This window comes from Protopterus annectens, chromosome 4.part1 (assembly GCF_019279795.1).
Source record: "Protopterus annectens isolate FY-2018-M chromosome 4.part1, PAN1.0, whole genome shotgun sequence".
In the NCBI taxonomy this organism is placed as follows: Eukaryota; Metazoa; Chordata; order Ceratodontiformes; family Protopteridae; genus Protopterus; species Protopterus annectens.
The window spans coordinates 775559961-775582473 of NC_056734.1; positions in this window are offsets into that span (position 1 = coordinate 775559961).

The following is a 22513-nucleotide window of genomic DNA, read 5'->3' on the forward strand; positions in this document are numbered from 1 at the left end:
TGATTTAAAGACACCCTTTGTTGTTGTGAATTTTTGTCTAGTAGAGAGGTCGACATTGTGTCTTTTACAGAAACAATTGTGAAGAATATCATTACCTACTTTGAATGAGAATATTTCAAACAAACCACTGGGGTTGCTATGGGTGCTGCTTTCACCCGTTTATTTATTGATTTGCTATTGGAAACAGAAGTTTGTTGCTACAACCCCATATCATCAACATCTTGTTCCTATGTTATGTTTTTAAGATGATATATTTATTATCTGGAAAGGTGATCTTGAGCAGCTGGTCAATTTTACAAGGTATATCAGTTCTACTACTGTTTTTTTTTTAATTTACTTATCAATAGTCTTATACTAATATTAATTATGTGGATATTTTATTAATTAAAGATATTCATTTAGGTAAATTTAAATCAGCTATTTACAGAGAACCTAATTTTTCAAACTTTTATCTATATTTTCAAAGCAATCACCCACTTAATCAGAAAAAAGTTTGGTTATGGGCCAGATTGTTTGAATGGCCAGAATTCTCTCTAATGATAGTGAATTAATTAAGGTGCTGGAAGTCAATTTTGATATGTTTTTAGCAAGGGGTTACCCAGAATAGATGCTTCTCAGCAGATATTCAGGATTATTGTTAGGACCCATGGAAGTGATAGTTTTAATTTTGATAACTACCAAAATAAAGTGGTCCTAACAGATCTCAGGGGGTGGGTTATGATGAGGAAAGGAGTGGACAAAGGAGAGGGTGTAGTGAAGTTGGAAGGGAATTTGTCCATAAGAGTATTAGCAATGTCCTTGTGGTCAGAAAATAAGGTACTGTTGGACATAATCAATAATTCTATTCTGAGCGTATCTCTCCACTTTCTAATATAGCTGAAGAAGACCTTATGGTTGTTTTTTGAAATAGATGTAGCCCTAAGTTCATGGTTGGCCTTAAATTTTACAAAATTAAGTTCGAGAGGCTTACTTATCAATTTTAAATTCCTTTTCTAATAATGAAGTGGACATCTTTTAGTAATGGCCAGGAGGTTTTTGTTTTTCTTATGTGTTGATACTGCAGTTCCACCATGTGGGTTTAGTTTTGAATAAACTTCAAAGGAGCATGTAGCAGCCTTGGTTACATGGTTTGCTGGGGAGCTATTTAATTTCTGATTATAAATAAGATCAGTAAATAGTAAATGATAAATATAATTCAAGACTCAACTATTTGTTGCTCTTGAATAATTGCTAGAGTGTTTTGGTATATTTTATAGATATTGTTCCAGTTCATATAATGTCAGATGGACTGTGTTCACTAAAAGAATCAAACTTTATTTGTACTGCTGCTATGTGATAAGACATGGAAGACAACATTTAGGGGAGGGTAACTTCTTTCCCAATAGATTTATTTTGTCTAGTGATTAGCGTGATGAGTTGACCTATGCCAAAGATTGCTCTGTGATGATGGGAGCAAATTTCTGATTTGTTGGTTACTTAATGATTCATTGTCTAAAATTGGGGTTTTCTAGATAATATTAGTGGTTAGTCACTGTAGTGTCTCTTTCACTTGAGAAACCATATTTTGAAAGCATAAAAGCAAGCAATATTGAAATATTTGGATTGTACCTCTTTAAGATATATACTTAAAGATTCTCTGTCCTGTAATTTACTTAAGTATTCAAAGAGAAACCAAAGAGCAGGTGAGGTACATGCAGAGTCTTTGCCACTCTTGCCACTTTGGTTTGATTATCCTGGTAGCAGATAATATGATCTTGGGGGAGAAATTTCTTGCTTGAAGATTTTGTGGCTTTATATGGGTTTTTCTTAGGTTTAAGACATAAGATGAATAACACTGAACCTAGCTAGGTACTTCAGTCATGCTGATGCATCTATGTTTTGCAGTTTATGAGTGATACTTTATAGATATTGTTCCAGTCCTTTGTGTTAACATAGGTAATCATAAAAAGTTAAATTGTTTATAGGGCCAGGGTTTGGCATATATCTCTCCACATATAGGAAACCACTGAAGGATAGAAAGATAGGACATTTCAGCAAATCAGTTGATAAAGACTTTACAGTCATAGCAAACTACACAGGAAAAATGGGAATTGTGGGAACAATACATACAAGGGAGGAATGAGGTCTAAAAGGTGTCAGGACTTAAATGAGCTATTTAATATTTGAGTGAGAAAGATTGTGTAGATTTTAAGTGATGTATAATGTTTGGAAGTGGAAATGTGTCAGTATGGTTTGTGATGTAAAATGCTTGCAACTAAGACTGTGTTGGTGTAGTTTGTTTTCATTTATATAAATGTATGATTGTCTATGTAGTAAGTGATAGTTTAATAAAGATGTTTCTTGTTTAAAAATAAGGCAGGAATTGAATAATTTATGTAATATTGCTTAGGTCATATGATATATAGCAATATATGTGAAGTATAATGTTTATGTTAATATAGTTTGATTACTTTTATATGAATGTAAATTTGCTTACGTCCAAGTGATAATTCAATAAAGGTGTTTGAAAAAAAAAGACTTTACAGTGATGTAAGCATATCATAGTTCTATGACTATGTTATAGTTGTACTGCATTTTTGCTGTTTTAAGCAGTCTAACTTTTGTTATTAATCCTGGTTTCATTTTAGTGTTCTGAGTGTATGCCAGGCTAGTTCAGGACTTGTCTTTGCATTGGGCAGTTCCAGGCCAATCAGCTCAGAGCTAAGGGTCTGAGAATTCCAAAGCTGCTCTTTGCTGGGACTTTTTAAATTACTGTTGCATTGTAATAATTCTACAAGTCAGTAAAACAGATAGATGTTTTTATTTTCGCTTCCAACCACTCAGTAGTTTATAGTTGTGTTCTTAAAACCAATGTATCTCTTGTTGCTTGCCCCTTATGATAATTTGACAACATAAATCCTTCCCTATCCCCGTTCATTGGTTGTTGACAATAAGCACATACGTATCATTTTGCAAAGTCTCTCCCGGCTAAAAGACCTTTGATAAAATTACTTAATATATTGAGTATACCGATAGTATTTGCACTGATTTTAGTATGAAATTAGTGAATTTGTTTTTTATTTATTTATTTTTTTACTATAATTAGTTTACTAGTTTTTGCTGGTGGCTGAAGAAGGTTTTCAGGCTAGTTGTTTTGTATTGAAATTTAAATACTCAGCAGCAAGTCCACCCAAACATTATTCTAAAACCGAACTCCAAGCAGTTATAGTCAATCCTGCCCCCAGAGAAATTCCTGTCAGTATCATGTTCCAGGACTTCCCCACAACTTCACCCCAGCCAGCCTGGTTGAGATGCTATCTTGAGACATTGTAAGAATTGTCTCATGCAGTTTGAAGATCATCTACAGTAAACTCTCAGTTAACCAGAAGTCAAGCAACCAGCGCTCTCAAGCAACCAACAAAAAATATCGAAGAAATACAATTTTTATGTGTTGTACTTTCTGTTTTCCCCCACAGAAACATACCTTGCGTTTTTAGAATTTTAGTGTTTTAAAAAGTAAGACAAGAAGGATATCCCTCTCTCTCCAACCTGAGAACAAGTCAAACCAAACGAATAGTACAGGGTACAGCATTATTCAGGCCTATTTTTAATAGTAACTCTCAGGCAACCAGAAACTACAGTTATCCAGCATCTACCAATCCCCATGGGTACTGGTTAACTGAGAGTTTACTGTATTACTCATCAGCATAACACTGTGTTTAAGAGATGTACATATAAAATATCCTTGGAGGCAAAAATTTCACACATTGTAAACTCAGACACCAAACTCATCAGCAGTACACCACACATCACACCTCTCCAAGGCCATCACCATACACATAATCCATCATATGCTGAGGTTCTAAAGATTGACTTGCCTAAACCTCAAAGACCTTTAAACCACAACAAAGGCAGAAAACACATTTACCATGTTAAGCCTATCACCTAACATAACACAAGGAGTCCCAAATTCACAGATGCTGAGACTGTGAGGCAGGCATCGACCCAACCAAACGTTCTTTTAAAGGAGACTCCCTTGTAAGACATATACATGTGCCTCTTACCAGGCTGAGCAAGGAAACAGTGATGGCTAGTTGCTTGTCTGGTGCCAGGATCTGTTAGATCACACATGCACTCAAGTCCTTGAACAACAAGTACTAGTATGACTCTATAATAGTACATGCTGGTTTCAGTGACATTTGGTGTACCTCTCTGAATTATGTTACGAGAGACATAATGGAGTTCTCAGACTATGTGTCTGAAGCAGGTATAAGCCTAGCATTGAGCAGCATTCTACCTTCTGCAAGGATGATGCCAAGATATGAGCAAACAATTGGCTTAGTTTTAGTGTCATTCAAAGGGAGTCCAATGTTTATCAGCCTGGGAAGATATAATTGGCGGACTACACTGCTTCACCAGGGATGGCCTGCATCTATCCCTCTAGGGTTCTGATTATTGGCAAAGACATTGTCCTTCCCCAAAATGCCTTTTTTTTTGGGCAATGCCAACTTGATAAACTTACCAATATAAGAAAACAAACAAAGGAAAATATGAAGGTGTTACTGATCAGTGCTAGGAGCCTGAACAAAAAACCCCAGTCCATGTAAGTCCTTCTCATCCTGGAAGTAGTGGAGAACACTCCAGCTGTGCAGGGTAATATTCTTTCCACACATTTAAACCAGCTACTGCACAGGAGGGGAAAAAGGTAGAGGTATATCAGTCTACATTCAGAAGAGATTCATATCAAGGCTGGTAAAGCAGCATGAAACATCAGAGCTTCTTCACATCCAAATAACCATCAGAAAGGTCCCATGCCATATATATAAGCTAGCTATAGAACGTCTCTTATGACAAAAGTAAGCCACAATGCCTATCTACAGGAACGAGAATTACATGGTATTAAACCCGATACCATTTTCCTAGGTAGTATAAACTATCCAACTAGACTGGGAAACTTACACCACCACTATTATATGAGCAGAGAGATTCTTGGACTTTGTCAATGCAAATACCCTGGAGCAATTAGTCAGAGTCCCCAATAGGGGAATAACATCCTGGATTTTGTCCTTACTATATGGAAGCACCTTGCACCATCCCTTGCACACTTGTTAAGTCTGACTATAAAGGAGTCTGATACAAAATAAAACTGAAACCAGAGATCCCTTCCACCCAAGGTACCTTTAGAAATTTCTTTAAGACAAATTTCCTACTCTTAAGTGATACATTGACAAGCTTCAAATCCACATCAAATTCAGTTAATTCCGCTGAATACCCAGAAATGTACTCCCCACTCTATAACAGTGAGTAAATGGCTGCATAGATTCAGCTGTGCCCCACAGGAATAAGTGTAGTGCAAACCCCAGAAACAAACCCACATGGTGGAACCATAATATCAACAAGCTTTATAATAAAAAGGAAAAGAATTTTGACCAAAAGTAGCAAGAGTTATTCTCAAAATATTAGAGCCCTTGTCACTGAAATAAACAAACACTTAGAGCTTAATAAAATCCACCAAAGCCAAGTTTGAGTCTAAAATAGCTACACAAGACAAGACAATCACAAGGCATTTTTAGTTATATTTGTAATCTCAAAAGCACAATGTAGCAATGCGCTGAGCTGATTGTCAACGATGTTACCTACACTGATGTTAAAGATATACCTAACCTACCGGCTGATAAATTTAGCTTTAACTTTACTCCTGTCTCCCCTCCATCTGTCCCTCTAGATATACCTGAAACTGGCTCACCTCCAACTATCACACAAGACCGAGTCCTAAAAGTGCTATCAAAAGCTAAAAATATTGCATTGATTGGTACTGACAATATCCCAGGATGCATCTTAAATAGCATGAAGCATGATTTAGCCACACCCCTAACAACACTATTCAGTCTCAGCCACCATGCAGGTTTTGTTTCAAGTGGATGGAGAACAGTTATTATCATTCCCTTACATATGGGAGGACCTACCACAGACCCAGACAGCTACAGACCCATAAGTCTGACCAGCATCATATGCAAAGCCACAGAAAGACTTATCATGGAATTACTCAATCAGCACATAGGGAACCTCCAAACACTAGACCTGTCTCAGTTTGGATTTATCAAGTGCAGATTATGCTAATTCAATCTGGTGGATTTTTTCTGAAAAGGTCACCAAAGCAACGGAGGAAGGCAAAATGGTACGATGCATACCTTGACCTGATCAAAGCTTTTGACACAATTCCTCAGTCAGGCATAGCAGAAAAGCTGAATAAACTAGTAATAAATCCCTATGTTCCCTGCTGGATTACCAACTGGCTCAGATAGGATGGAGATAATCAAAACAGGGGATGCTGCTTCCTCAATGACACCAGCCACCAGTGGAGTCTCCCACTGTTCTGTGCTGGGACCTCTCCTGTTTGACATCTACTTTTCTGAAGTAAAAGCCAATACCAAAGGCCTCTGTCTGACTAAGTTTACAGATGACCTCAAGCTAGGAACTGTCATTGAATCCCCAAATGACTTAGCCTGCAGGAAGGTTTGTCTCAAGTAAATAACTGATGTCAAAATTGCGGTCTGAAACTAAAGCCAAAAAATGCATTATTGTATCCTTTGGGAAGTTATCTACTCCAAGCAACTAACACATCAACAATATGCCCCAAAGAGTTGACCTAGTTGTTTGTGATTTGGGAACTTATGTGGACAGTGATCTAACTTTTGACCAACATGTATTTATTGTTGCAAGAAGGACCTTCTATATTGCACAACTTATAAACAAAGGGATTGTGTCTAGATCTAAGGATGTCATTGTACCCCTTTACTCAGCCCTCATTAGGTCAGTCATGGAATATAATGCTTGTTTTGATATATATCTGTCCAGACACATGCAGCAACTGGAATGCCTATAGAGATACCTTAGTAAAAAGATACAAGGCCTAAACAACATGTCCTACATGGACTGACTCAAAGCCCTGTCACTATACTCAGTATCCTACAGACTGCTAAGAGATAGTCTATGTCTGAAATACAAGGTATCCCCTGACTCATTAATGATGTATTTACTGCACATCAGCAAGTCAAATGGCATCAGAAATACTCAATGTAGGGATCTAAACCTCTTCTGCAACATCAACAGAATGGTTTGGAGGGACAGATGTGTTTCCCAGTGGATACTGCTGCTATGGAACAGACACCCCAGCCACATAAAACAAAGTTCATCCCTTTTAATTTTTAAGCACAAATTAGATCTATGGATGGGAAAATGTACCCCAGGACTGCCCCTGTACTATTAATGGACAGATGCAGTTCCTAAATGTTTTTTCCCATGCCTGGGTCCCCTCAAATTATCTATGGTATGATCCCAGTTATTTTCATTAGAGGTTGTTGTATCTTTCGGCTTTTCCGGTTAGGGGTCACCACAGCGGAACTCCGGTCCACTAATGATTGGCAGTATATTTTTACGTACCGAGTTGCCAGCCCTGATGCACAACCTTCAACGAAGGTATGCCCATTCACGCATGTCTCTACACAGAAGACACTTTAGCTGAGAATCGAACAGGACAACGTCTTACTGTGAGGCGACAATGCTACTGCAGCACCACCACCCATAGGATGGATATGACCAATCTACAAAAATATGGGATAGGTTATTTCGAGCACAAAAAGGGAAAATGGCTGGATTTAAAATGGCCTGCAAGGGCAGCTAGCCTACTACTTACCTATGAACCTATGGCTCTGAAAGCATTCTTCTCAAATGTATGGCTGAATATGTTTGATAGGTGGCGCCTTGCTTTGCAAGCTACATTGATCTGACCTTTGGGGAGTTTCTTTTTTAGTTAACTGAAAGTATGTGTGTTTGTGTGTGTGTGTGTATATATATATATATATATATATATATATATATATATATATATATGTGTATATATATATATATATATATATATATATATATATATATATATATATATAGACATTTGTTTACTAGGAAAGTCCAACTGGGCAAAGGTGCCCTTTTTCAGTGGAGGCCCAGGGGAAAAATGCTCCAAGGTAACAAATTTAATGTAATCAGTATTTGCAATAACTCATTTTACAATGCAGTTACAGTGTATGCATAGCATAGTAGTATCTCTCAGCTGTCCAGATTTTTGCAGAATGTTCAGATTCTTGTCTCATATTTTTGTCTGTTCTTCATAAAATTTGTGTTTCTCTGACATATCACTGGGGATTCAAGTCACTAAATAATGACAAACATTTGAGCTTCACACTTCAGATCCTTCAGAAAATGTATGCAAACATTAATACTAAGTTTATAAGAGCAATGTGTAAAATCTGTCCCACTTTTTGGGCCTTTGTCCCCCCCTTATTTTAGGCTTTGTCCAGATTTTGTGTGCTAAGAAGCTGAGAGGTACGGTAGTCAATGTAATAAAAGTTGTATTGATATTCACAAACATTAATATACAGCACTGTGAGAATTTACAGATAGCATACTTCTCAGCTGTCCAGATTTTCGCAGAATGCCCAGATTTTTTTCCTCATATTTTAGTCTGTTCTTTATAAAATTTGCGGTTTTCTAGCAAATGTTTGAAGATTGCATTCAGCAAAAAATACTAGACATTTGAGTTTACAACTTCAGATCCTTCAGAAAATGCATGGTAAATTAAAACCGTTTATTCTGGCAACTTTCTAACACATCATAGTACATCCTGTTTAAAATGTTGAATAGTGAATGCTGCTCTTAAATACAGAATATGACATCCAATGTTACCAGGTGCAACAGCACAGGCAAGGACAATGACATCCCTCCCAGTTCAGAAGATGCAGGAATGTTCACTGTGGTAAAGCCGGTTATGAAATGCATCAATTTATCCATAGATTCAAGGGTGATTACTACGCTAATGGCACAAGATCCTTTACAAGCTTAGGCAATAATACCCAGGATATGACAATATTACATCTTAATACCCTCATGGGATGGGCTAGCATCAGAGTAGTGGGTCTTTGGGTGTTGGAGCCCTGAATCATTTTACAGACTGCCTCTGTCCATAAGGGATATGGGGAGTACCCCAGGAGTGACTTTATGGCTCCCCATCCTTTTATCCAAATTCTTTTTGAAGAGAGTGAGGGACAGGCTTTGTTTTACAAAGATGGGAAGTTTATTCCTTGAACAAGGTAGCCTTTGAGATACAAATCTGTCTCTCCAGCAAGTTCTGTTAGAGTCACAAATAAGGTTCAGGTTCAAGGAATGCGTAACCCTTGAATAATTCTTCTGCATACATTTTCAACAGGGCTGGATCAGAGAATGACTTGTAGGTCAATCATAAGTCTTCTCTCAATAAACAATATGAGATGAAGTAAAGGGATGGGACCTTTAGTCAGTCTGCATAAAACATGTGTTTTACGCTTTGTATTTTTTTTTTATGAGAAACCTCTGGGGTCACTCCAATTTGCATAAGTTCCTGGTTACATGCAGAATGGAGCACTGCACTTGATTATGGGCCTAATAAGGGCCGAGTACAATGGCACTATGATTTCCTTTGATCTTGATGCCATGCCTTTCCTTTTAAGTTCAGCTACACAGAAGGATTTCCTCATTTCTGTAGCTAGCTGTTGGTCAAAGTTTAGGTTACTATATATCTGTGTTCCTAGGACCCCTCACCACTAGGTCTACTTTTTGGGGTATGTTATCAATATTATAATTCACAGTGATATCTGCTTTACCAAAGGGTATGATTACACATTTTTAGCATTTAGTATCAGACCATAGTTTTGGCACCAGTCGTTTGCCATTTTTAGGCCTGTCTGTAGGATAACATTGTTTGGGGATTCAGTGTTTGCTCCCAGCTTACAGTCATCGGCAAACTTGTTGAGCCAGAGGCCCACATCATTGACCTTCCCTTCAGAGAAATATATACCAGCAGGAGGGGTCCCAACTCTGAGCCCTGTATGACATGGTTAGAAAGAGGTTTCTATCAGAAGTGGATTCATCTATCCAGACAACATGTGTCCCATCAGTGAGCCAGTTGGCTACCCATCTGATGATGTAGAGATTTATGCCTATCTCAGTAAGTTTATCTATGATTCTCAAGTGGGGGGTTGTGTGGAAAGCTTTGGCCAGGTCTAGATAAGAGGTTTGTACCATTTTACAGAAAAATAATAACAGGAACCAGATCCAAAATTTATTGCACTTAGCGCCTCAGCCACTACAGCCTTCAAAGAGTAAATTTTTTGTTAGAACCTTCCCCTCTATATATACCCCTTAACACACAATTAATAACACAATCAATAAAACAATTACATCAGTTAATTAAAGCAATTTAAAGCAAAAATTTCCAATTGATTTCTTTATTCAAACCCCTTGGTGTAAAAGTATCAAATTTTAAGATAAACACAGTTTCTTTATATGCTAGTATGTTTTTAATCAGTCCCTCATCCCCCTTCCTTACAAAAACTTTCTCTAAAATTGTTGCTTGTAACAGGCTACTATCACCCTGATGTTCCTGCATAAAATGCAAAGCTATAGGGCTTTCCAGTTTCTGTTTTTTGATGTCTCTAATGTGTTCCTACAACCTAATTCTAATTTTTTTCTTGGTCTCACCAATATAGAATATGTTGCAGGGACATCTCAAACAATACACTACACCCTCCATTTCACAACAAAAAGTAATATTTGATATAAATATTTTCCCATTAATTCTATAAAAACTAGACACTATATGGCAACATATGTTACAATTATTAAAGGGTATAGTACCCTTACATCTTAAAGAAATAGAAACATTTACTGCAGGTAATATAAAATAAGCCTTCACTAACTTATCTGCCAAATTTTGCCCTCTTTTATAGGCAATACAGGGTATGCTACAAATAATTTTGTTCAACAATTCATCCTTCATTAAAAATTTCCAATAATACTTAACTGTTTCCCAAATCTGTACACTTAAAGTATTATATGTGATGACAAAAAAATCTTTTCACCACTATTAAATGTATTACTATTCATAACATACATATTCCTATTATTAAATGTAGAGAAATTGGTGTCAATTATTTTATTTACAGATTCTTTGATCAAAACTTTACTATAACTTCTATGTACAAACATAGACAATGTCTGGCTTATTTGTTTTTGTAAATCCACAGTATTATTACAAAGTCTGGATAATCTAATCATTTCACTAAATGGTAGAGCTTTGATAGTATGTTCAGGATGGCAACTAGTGCCATATAAATACTGATTGCCATCATCAAATTTACGATGGACTGTAGTTTTAATAGAACCATCACCCATACCAATTAAGTGCACATCCAAAAAATTAATTTCTGTGCTACACTGTAAACCATCAAATTTAACATTATAAGTATTGTTGTTCAACTGAGATAAAAATTCTTGAACTTTATCTAACCCTCCATTACAAATGAAAATCAAATCATCAACATATCTAAAATAAAATAAAACATGTTGTTGTACAAACTTATTTCTATATATATAATCCATCTCAAATTTAGCCATGAAGAGATTTGCATACAGGGGGCAAAAGGTGCCCCCATGGCTGTACCTCGTAACTGATGGTAAATGACATCATTAAAGCTAAAATAATTAAGACTCAAATAGAAATGAACAAGCTCTACCATATAGTAAGACATTGGGTTGTCATCCAAAAAATATTGTAACACCATAATGCCATCGTTATGTTTGATATTGGTATATAAACTGCATACATCAATGGAAATCCAAAACATGTTAAAATTCCATTGTATGCCTGATATTTTTTCCAAAAAAATCAAAGGAATCCTTAATGTAAGAACCAAGCTTCTCTACATGAGGTAACAAAAAATTATGAATAAGTACCCCAACATTGTGTAGAAAATAATTAGTGGCAGACAATATAGGCCTTCCCAGGGGGTTAATACTATATTTATACAGTTTAGGGAGACAGTAAAAAGTAGCTAAATTACACCCATCAGTACTAAATTTAGTATCAATATCTTTCTTGGTGAAATAGACCAAGCGACACCCTTTCTCTATCAAAATAGACAAGTTTTCCATTGCTTTTACATACATTTTAACATCACAAACTGTTGTTTTGTCATTCAAATGTTGTAAACACATATTAAGGTATTTTAGATAATGAAGAACTACAATTTTGTTCCCCTTATCAGAAGGATTTACAATCAAGTCCTGCCTAACCTCAAGACTTTTGAGAGCAAGCCATTCATTCTTAGTCATGTTGTATTGAGAATAAGGCATATTGTTATACTCTTCATAAAGCTCTTTGATATAAAAATTAAACATTTCTGCAAAATGGCGAACAATGTTATTTACATAGGGGGGAATAAATTTACTTTTAAAACTCACTACACTGGTATCAAAAATATAAGCATTAACAGTAACATCAGTATTAAAATCATCAGAAACACACGAATAGAAATTGTCATCTTCACTATCCATTTCCGAGTTACTATAAACATGTTGCTTATCAATCTGTCCATTAAAAAAACATTTAAGATGTAGTTTCCTTACAAGCTTGAATATTTCTTGCTTTAATATATGTAACCTTGATACCACGGTCGGAACAAACTTTAGTCCAAGGTTCAGTACACTATGTTGTTCGTCAGTAAGAGAACAGCCAGATAAATTAACCACATTTGTAACATTGCAAAAAGAAAATTCAGTTCCATCTACCTCTCTTATATGGTTGTTTAAATTGTCCTTAATTCGTTGCAGAACCATATCTAGTTCCTCTCTTCTTGTTACCCCCTCTGGCACCTTCTCCACTGTTACGAAAACAATGTTGATGAAGTTCCGGTTCTTGTGCTGGGGAAGTGGAGGATATGTTTGAACATCATTTTCTGAATCTGTGGTGTAACCTGCTCCATCCGAAGAGGAAATGAAACTGAATGTGATTTTTTAGTGCCGGGTTTACCATTAAACCCAGCAGATGCAGTTTTTTTGTTTTTCCACAAAAAGGCATGCCTTGGCTTTCCAAGGGTACTATAGCCTGTAATAATTGTAACATATGTTGCCATATAGTGTCTAGTTATTGAATTAATGGGAAATGATTTATATCAAATACTACTTTTTGTTGTGACACAGAGGGTGTGGTGTATTGTTTGAGATGTCCCTGCAACCTATTCTATATTGGTGAGACCAAGAGAAAATTTAGAATTAGGTTGCAGGAACACATCAGAAACATCAAAAAACAGAAATTGGAAAGCCCTATAGCTTTGCATTTTATGCAGGAACATCAGGGTGATAGTAATCTGTTACAAGCAACAATTTTAGAGAAAGTTTTTGTAAGGAAGGGGGATGAGATATTGATTAAAAACATACTAGCATATAAAGAAACTGTGTTTATCTTAAAATTTGATACTTTTACACCAAGGGGTTTGAATAAAGAAATTAATTGGAAATGTTTGCTTTAAACTGTTGTAATTAACTGATGTAATTGTTTTATTGATTGTTTTATTAATTAATTGTGTGTTACAGGGGAAGGTTCTAACAAAAATGTACTCTTTGAAGGCACAGAGGCGCTACGTGCAATACATTTTGGATCTGGTTCCTGTTGTTGTTTTTCTGTATTTTGTCTTGCTGTGTTGGTTTGTACCATTTTACCCTCATCCATGGTCCTGGTGATTTTCTTGAAAAGGTCCAACAAACTGAGAAGGCAAGACCTCCCTTTGACATAGGCAAATTTGGCCTGGTCCAGTGTTTGGGGAGGTCCTATCAGGTCCATGATAATTCTGATCATGGCCTTGCAGATAAGACTGGTCAAGCATATTGGTCTGTAGTTCCCTGAGTCAGTTGATGGGCCCCCCTTGTGTAGAGGGATAACTGTTACAGTCCTCCATTCCTCTGGGACAAAGGCTGTCCAGAGGCTGTGGTTAAAGATGGCTTATAGTGGCCCAGATAGATTCTGTTTTAAGCTATTTAAGAAGTATCCTGAAATGTTGTTGGTACCCATGGAAACTGTGTTTTTGGCTTTAGCAAGTGCAGCAAGGATCTGTTGCCTCATAATGACTGGTAGGGGGGTGGTTGCGGGTATTTCTTCAGGTATGGTAGGAGGTGATGGGGGGGGGTTTGAACTGAACTTGTTAGCAAGCAGGTTTGCTACAGCTTCAGGCTGGTTGTAAGTGTTGCTGCTCATGATTAACTCAGCACATTGCTGTGCATGTCCCCTGAGGTTACAAACATAATTAAAAAAAAGCCTTATGGTTATCTTTCACCTGGGAGGCTAACTTTACCTCATAGTTTGCTTTGGTAGATTTGACCAGCTCTCTAATTTGTTTTTTTAGACTGGTGAGTGTCTTTTAGCACTGTTTTGTCTGCTCCTGCTTAGCTTTGAAGAGGATTTTTTTCCCATTTGTTGAATAGCCTATTTATGCTAGGGGTCCACCATGGTTTATTTTTGCCAGTACTCATAGGTTTGACTTGGACAGGTACTGCCTCCTCTATGCAGCTAACAATGTGGTTGTACAGCTCAGAATAGGCCTCATTGTCATCTGGGTTCAGCGGGGCTTTGAAGTTTTATAAGCTGTTACTTAGTTTGAGATAATTGGCCTTAGCAAAGTTCTTAATGGGTTTAGAGTTTAATTGGGGATCTAGGTTAGTTTTAATGCTAAAGGAGATCATTTTGTGGTCAGATCTTACCAGGGAGGAATTAATGTATGGGAGGGAGCAGCATCCTCCAATGTTCGTGAGTGCTAGGTCTAGGATATCTGTATCTCTAGCTGTGGAGCTAACTAGTTGCTCCAGAGCAAGTGAATTATGGGTTGTATAAGTTTCCCAGTTTATGGAGGGGTAGTTGAAGTAACCCTTAAGTATGGTGTTATGCTGAATGTTAAGAGATTCCAGATGGTTTAGGTTGGAGGTGTGGTTTTCCGCACTCATGTTAGCAGATCTTTAGCTAGCAAGGATATGATAGGGGTCGCTCCTATGGTTAGCATAGGCATGGAGCAGCCAAAGCAAATCATGTTGTGAGATCAGTCTAGCAGTGTACTTGTCCTTTATGAGCAGTGAGACACCTCCTCTCTTTGTTTTATCCTGAGCTGAGGGGGATTGAAATGTATGAAAGGCATTGCAGCCTTTGATAGCTGGGGTGCTTTCCATGGTTCTGAACCATGTTTCTGTGACTACACATATCTGCATTCTCCAGGGTGTGGAGTGTTTTCAGGGAGTGAAGTTTTTTATTTAATTTCTTAGCACTGAGCAGCAATGCCTTTAGGTAGTTGTGAGTGACTTTTGTTTATTAACAGGTGACAAGGTTAGTTCCAGGCATACTTACATTTTTTTTTTTTGGGGGCTTAGATTTTGTATTTGGAATCTAGGAAGACTGTGATGTCTGTTACAGATTAACTGTTTTATGTTGGGGTGATATTTTAACTTTGTGCTGGGCTGCTTGGAATATTCATATTGAGTGTAGCACAATGAATGATGTAGGATGATATTTGGGGGGGGGGTGATTCACTTATTATAAAGTCCTGCTTTCTCAAGTGGGAATTCTGTACATATTTACTAAAGGGGAAACATTCTTTTATCCAGAGATCAGAACGACAGGACATATGAGATGAATACTGAATTGCTACAAAGCATGGTATTGCATATGCCTGGACTCCTGTGTATTCAGAAGCAGTAAAATTAAAGTTATAAGATGTACAACTTGTTAGAAATCTTTCCCAAACTATTGTTAAATCATAGATGTGATAAGCTAACTCCAGAACTTCACAGATAATTGATAATGTTGTATATGTCTGCCACAACTGGAGCATCTGTTCGGCAGTCCTTATATTTAAGACGACCCCCATCTTTGTCAATATGTCTATGGCTAAGCAAAGCCAAACAAAACTCAGGGGCTTATAAAAGTCAATGTGGTTTAATGATATTCAAACCAGTCTTCTAAGGGAAATGAATGTAAAGCTGGTGATGCCTCTACCAATTTCAAGATACAATGAAAGTAGAATTTTACAAGTCTTTTCCTGAAGAGTTTAGAGGCAAGCAGCTACTGACTCAATGAAACCTCGGTGGTACAGGAAATCATAGAATTATTAAAGCTTAAGGAAGAAAAGGGTGGCCTAATGATGAATCTATAAAATATGAAAAACCCAGAAATCAGTGGAGGAGAGAACTGAAGGCATCTTGAATTCAGAGTGAGATTTTTATATCAGGCAAATCTGTAGTTCTTTGAAAAGGAAACCAGGGAAGTAGAGAAGAAAGGGTCCTTTTGCATTGCTAATTTGATTTTGAAGAGAGCCATCAGAGTACATTTAATTATCTTTACCTGCAGTAAATAAAAGCATACCAAACTCAGAAGTGAATATACCACAGTAACAAAAAAATACACCACATTACTACACATTTAATAAATCAGAAAACAAAGAGACACACATACACAGAGCAAATATTGGGACTATGAGTGCTGTTAACTGATGGATTCACAGCTTCAGCATACACAACAAAGGTTTTATGTAAAATGTGCAGGTGCATTTAAATTACTCAGGGATCTTCCCTCATTACTTATTCAAATTAACTACTATTGTTAATGTATGCACCAGAAGTAATGAAGAAGCACAGTCAAGCAGCTGTTTTATTTAAAATCTGAATACAGACTTATCCACTGAGCTATGAAACAGATTTAAGTTGTTCCTAGTGGAATGGTGTTTGTCATAAATCAAAACTGTGTAATACTATACATTCATATTGATAAATATGGTAAAAAAAGGTGAACAAATGTGGGAGCGATAACATGACTTAGCCTAGTAATGCAAGGAAGAAATGACTCATCACTTAAACACAAGGAAGAGATTGCAACAATAAAATGAATTATGGCACATAATGCCTGCTTGGATTGTGATTGTATTTTTGATAACCTACCTATTTAATTAGCATATTCAAAAATACATCTAAAAAAATGTTCATGGGGTAGGGAGCATGTAAGAAAGGAATTGTCTAAAGATAAAACATTTTTAGTGTGTGTGTGTGTGTGTGTGTGTGTGTGTGTGTGTGTGTGTGTGTGTGTGTGTGTGTGTGTGTGTGTGTGTGTGTGTGTGTGTGTGTGTGTGTGTGTGTGTGTGTGTGTGTGTGTGTGTGTGTGTGTGGGTGTGTATGTACATGTGTCTGTGTATCTGAGCTGGGAATGATAAAGGCAGGAGGAAACTGCTACAAAAATTGAAAAGTGACGTGATACTATATATTAAATAAAAAAAAGAAACATTCTTAGGCAGCAGCAAGACATTTCTGTAACAGTAAGATAGGTGAAGTACTGCAGAGGCATGCATGACTGACCCAACATAATACTTTTACCATACCAGTGAATGGTAGCAGTTAAAGGCCATAATCCATGCAAGAGCGATGTTTTAACGCTGCATGTTTATGTATCTAGATTGCTGTTGGCAGTGTAAGGAATTGGTTCTGTGACACGATGTGAGAAAGCTGTGACAGTGACCCAGATAACAACAGATCGATTTTTACAATCTGATGGATGTAAGATCCTGCAGGTAAGTGAGGGAATGAATGGTGAACGCCAGGTCATCTGTCCTGGGGAAAGGAGAATGGTAGTACAACCTGCTCTACGACTGACATCCAGTGGAGGCCAGATGTTGTAGCAACATCAGCATAAGGATCGAAAGTGAGCACCTACCAAACAGTGTAGCAGATATTAGGCATGTACACAAGTACAAATGCTGAAAGCACCTGTACCGTGGGGCTTCCACTCAGTCAGACTACTACAGTAGAGAGAGAAATGTGCAGTGTACTGTAAAATGTTCATGGCGCCCAGATAATAGCTTCCCATAACCAGTTCTGTCCTACTGGGAATGTGGCAATTGGCCATATAAGGAACGGTAGTAAGCAGACTATAAGGAGAAAAAGAGAGAACACAGCTGGCAATGTAAGTTTTCTATTTACTTGACAGCACAGAAAATTAGACCTCTGAGTCTGGGGAAGAAATACATACCATTATTAGGTAATTATGATGCTAATGCTGTATGTATGGACAAGGATGCTAACAACGACAATCATTATTGTAATGAACAGTATGGACGAATGTGCGTATTGACATGCACACCATATACTCATGCCATTAGGGACATTTTGCTTAGACATTGGGACATTATCACTACACAAAATTTAGGGGTATATGTAGGAACCACCCCTAAATGTGTATACAAGACAGCTCCCAATTTAAAAAGAATGCTTGAGAGAGCTAGTAACACCACTGAAGGAATTGATAGATATAAAGGCACAAAGAAATGCGGCAGATGCAACCAGTGTAAATATATTAATGAGGCCAAGAACATACAATTAGAAGATATTAATCACACCAATATTAGGATTATGACAGGCAGTTGTAATACCAAACAGGTGGTGTACTTGGCAACATGCACGTGCTGTACGGCCTACTATATTGGCAAAACTGAACGACAACTAAAAAAACGAATATATGAACACATGCATAGAATACAAAAATGTGATAATAAAAATGTCCTTTACAGACATATTCTAGATAGAGGGGAAGAACATGGTTTTCAATTTGCCATTATTGATCAAGTGAAGTGTATACCTTATGGAGGAAATTGGAAATTGATATTGGCATCATACGAAAGTAGGTGGCAGATATTTACTGATGCCACTAGAGTGCCAGGCCTTAATGATTTTGTCAGCATCAAACCATTTTTAGCTCTTTCTTAACTAATATAACAGTATAAGTAAACATAATATTCATGAAATTGCTAGAGATGTTTTTACAAACATAAGGAATTATTGTTATGTATCTATGCATGTTTTTCTATGGTATTGTATTATTATATGGAATATTTATTATTTTTTTAATATACTATTTAGAATATATTTACTATTAGAACATATTTATATCCTTGTGATACAATTTTAGATATCAACTTTCTTGTATATATTGCTTATGCATAATCCACATTGTATGTTTTAAACAGTTCCGTACACTTTACAGGATTAATTTGATCAATTTACTTTTTTACATCATTAGTACAAATGATTTGTCTGAATCAATACTTGATTAGATATATGTAAATTATTCGTTACATTACAATACACATTATCATAACATAACTTTGTTTATATAGGTTTCTCATTAGAGTTACAGCTATTGGTAATAGGAATATTTATCTTTACTTGCACTTCATTTATAGATCATGATTTTATATACATGGTTAGGAGATACACGTGTTGAAATGAATTTGGTTAGTATAGCTTTAATGATTTTGGCGGTCTTTTTCAAAGTGAACTAGTTAGGGGACTATATAAACTTGAATTATGTTTGAATACACTGTTCTGATGAAGACTGGATTGGCCAGTTGAAAGCGCTAAACCTGTATGTACTATTGTGTTGTGGATTAAACTTTTTTACATCATCCCGTGTACGAGCTTGATATCTGAGGATCTACATTTCCCTTTCAGTATTACATGCTTGCATTCTGTCAAGTATAAATGTGTGCCATTCTCAATATTATTCATGAGTTGCTAGGTGCTCTAGTTTTCTCATTACTGAGTACATAGTACTGAATTCATGCAAATATGACTGACCTTAACAAGGTATAACCCCTGAAAATGTAGCAAAAAAGGTGAAAATGGGGAAAGGTCAATGTTCATACAGGAAGATGAGGCTATTATTAGGACAAAAAAGTGGCACATACTGAAGATAGAAGGGAGGGCAAGGGTGGAAAGATGGATGAGGCCTGCTACAATGAGTCTAATTGAAGGTTAACAAAGGACATGTGGTCAGCAAAGGCACAATATGAAAGGGAGTTGGCAGAAAGTGTCATGCAGTGGAATAAAGGCTACTTTAGGTAAACAGAGTCAAGAAGGAAGGAGGGAAAAGATTGATCTGGCCAAATGACCTCAAAGGTAAGCTAAGAGAATGCAGAGATACTGAATGAAAACTTTACTTCCATCTATCCATATCCATCCATCCATCCGTCTATCCATCCATCCATCCATCCATCCATCTATCCACAACCTCTTTTTCCAATTTTTCACATGGGCTGGAGTGTGACATCAACAGCGACAATCATCTAGCGCCAAGAAAGAAAGCAAGAGGAAGACGTCATGCAGAGAGGAAAGCAGAAAACAGCGGGGAGAGCAATAGGTAGACTCCAGAAGAGAGATGGACTGTGCTGACATGGAACTGGGGCCTACCTAATGGGCTATAAAGCTCAGGGGCCAGATGGACTGCCAACAGCCTCAACAATTTAACTAGTAGGCTAGCAGATCCCTTGCTATAAGTTTCTAACAGGTGATTAGCCAGAGTAAAAGTAAATGAGAACTGAAACACATCAAATGTGGTATCATATATAAGAGAAAGGGAGCAGGAAGAATTTAGAGACTATGGGCCTGTTTATCTAACAGTAGTCAGCAGTGACAGCTGACATCATGGAGGAATATCTAAGAGATAAGAACATTTCTTTGCTAAAGATTAATTCTCTCCAGGACAACTCCCCACGTGTTAGAAGAAGCTACTAGGTAAAACCAATCCAGTTTTGTAAATGGATTACAAGACAGCTTGACAGAGGACTACCTGTAGGCTAGGCATAGTCTGTCTGGTGTTAAACACAGCCACTGACTCAGTCCCACATAAGTAGACAGCAGGAAAACATGAGGGCTCATGAACAGGAATAGGATCGAAAAACTAATCGTCTGTGTGGCTGAATAATAGAAGAGAGAAAGTTCAGGTCAGAACTGTAGCTGTCACCTGGCACTCAAAGCAGTACCACAAACTGGCACCCCCTCAAAAAAAGTTTTTTTTTAAATTGAAGCCCAAAACAAAAAGTTCTTTCTCACTCAGAAACTGTAGCAAACTGATTGTTACACATGCAAGAAGGAGCTTGGTACACTTAAATTAGCACTCACTGAATTCTTCTGTGTCTTAGCCATGACTACAAATGCAGTGTAAGAATTCATTAATAAATGCAAATATTGCACTCCTGCACCACTGGTGATTGTGTCTCCTAACAGCTTTCACCCAGGGCAGCCGCCACCTTTCCCACGCCATAGTTATGGCTCTGGTTGTGGAGAAATGGATAAAGTCAGGAATAAGGATCATCATTGGTATAGTCATGCAAGCGCTGGCTTGTTACCCAAAACTTATCTGTGTGTTCATTTCAAACATACCTGAGGATCTCTTTCTTCAGTGATAACACAAGCCCCAGAATGGGATGTAAAAATGTTTATGCAAAGGATTAGGACGGGTTGAACAATTAGGCCAAAACATGGGATTTGAGGCATGCTATATATACAAAACATACACGTTTATGTCGAATCACTGACCAGAGCCGTTAACCAAATTGTCATCTCCTTTTTCTCCCTTTCCAATGGCACAATGTAGTGAGAGTTGACATATCTGGCTCAAGCAATAAATCAAGTGACAAAAATCACCAATGGCTCTGGTAAATCCACCTCACATCCAGGAACCGTGTGTATCACAAAACTGAGTCACCAGACAAACAAGTGCAAAAACTGCAACAGAGACGTGAGGAGATAGCTCTTTCCAGCATTAATGTAGAGGACTGACTTCACTTTCTTGTTATTTGTAAAAAATGAAAAACAAAAATGGATTGAAAAATTGATCTGATTAAGTCCAGATGGAGGACAAAAGTGCTCACCATGACTTAAAGCTGATTTATTCTGGTGACTAAGCCTGTTTGAGTTTGTTTCTGCAGTACCTTCATAGAAAAGGAATTAACATTTGAAGTCTTGAACTGTTTCTGCTGCTTCTTATAGTAACATTTCTGTACTCTTTTAATAAGTGACACAGCTGACAAATGTCCATCTAGCGATGTAGCTGTAGATAGATCAATATAATGATCACAACGCAAGAGAAAAAAAATTACACATGCAGCCTATTGCGCATTACCAAGCATGACCTAAACAGAGCACATTCAATTAACATGCACCACCGACCGACCACATACCCACAACACCACATGCACAGGGATAGTAACTCACCACAACTCATGCACCAATAATCTCTACTACCAGCTTTTTTTGCATGGGGATAAGGCCTCTTGCAACACCCCCATGGCACTGCACTCTCACTCCCTCACAATTTTATATATATCATTCTAAAATTGCAGAAAAAAATAGGAAAGAGCATGTCATAATTCTTACAATTCCCAATGTACAGAGATGTCACTCAAGAGAAAAATAGCACCATTTGGCTGGCTGAGCAAAATCTTCAAGAATGTTCTATTCAGTCAATTGTAATGCAGCTGAAAACATTTGACCAGCTGTGTAGCCCACATACATATATATATATATATATATATATATATATATATATATATATATATATATAAATATATATGTATATATGTCTGTGTGTGTGTGTGTGTGTGTGTGTGTGTGTGTGTGTGTGTAGCTACAGATAGATCAGGCTACAGTACAGCAGTTTTTCTCCGTGGGCCTGTGCTGGAAAGGGGTCATAATTCCCACTCAGACTTTCCTGTTAAATAAATAAACAAATAAAAAATTAAATCCATCCATCCACAACCCCTTTTCCCATTTATGCACATAAGGTCAGGTGACACTTCAA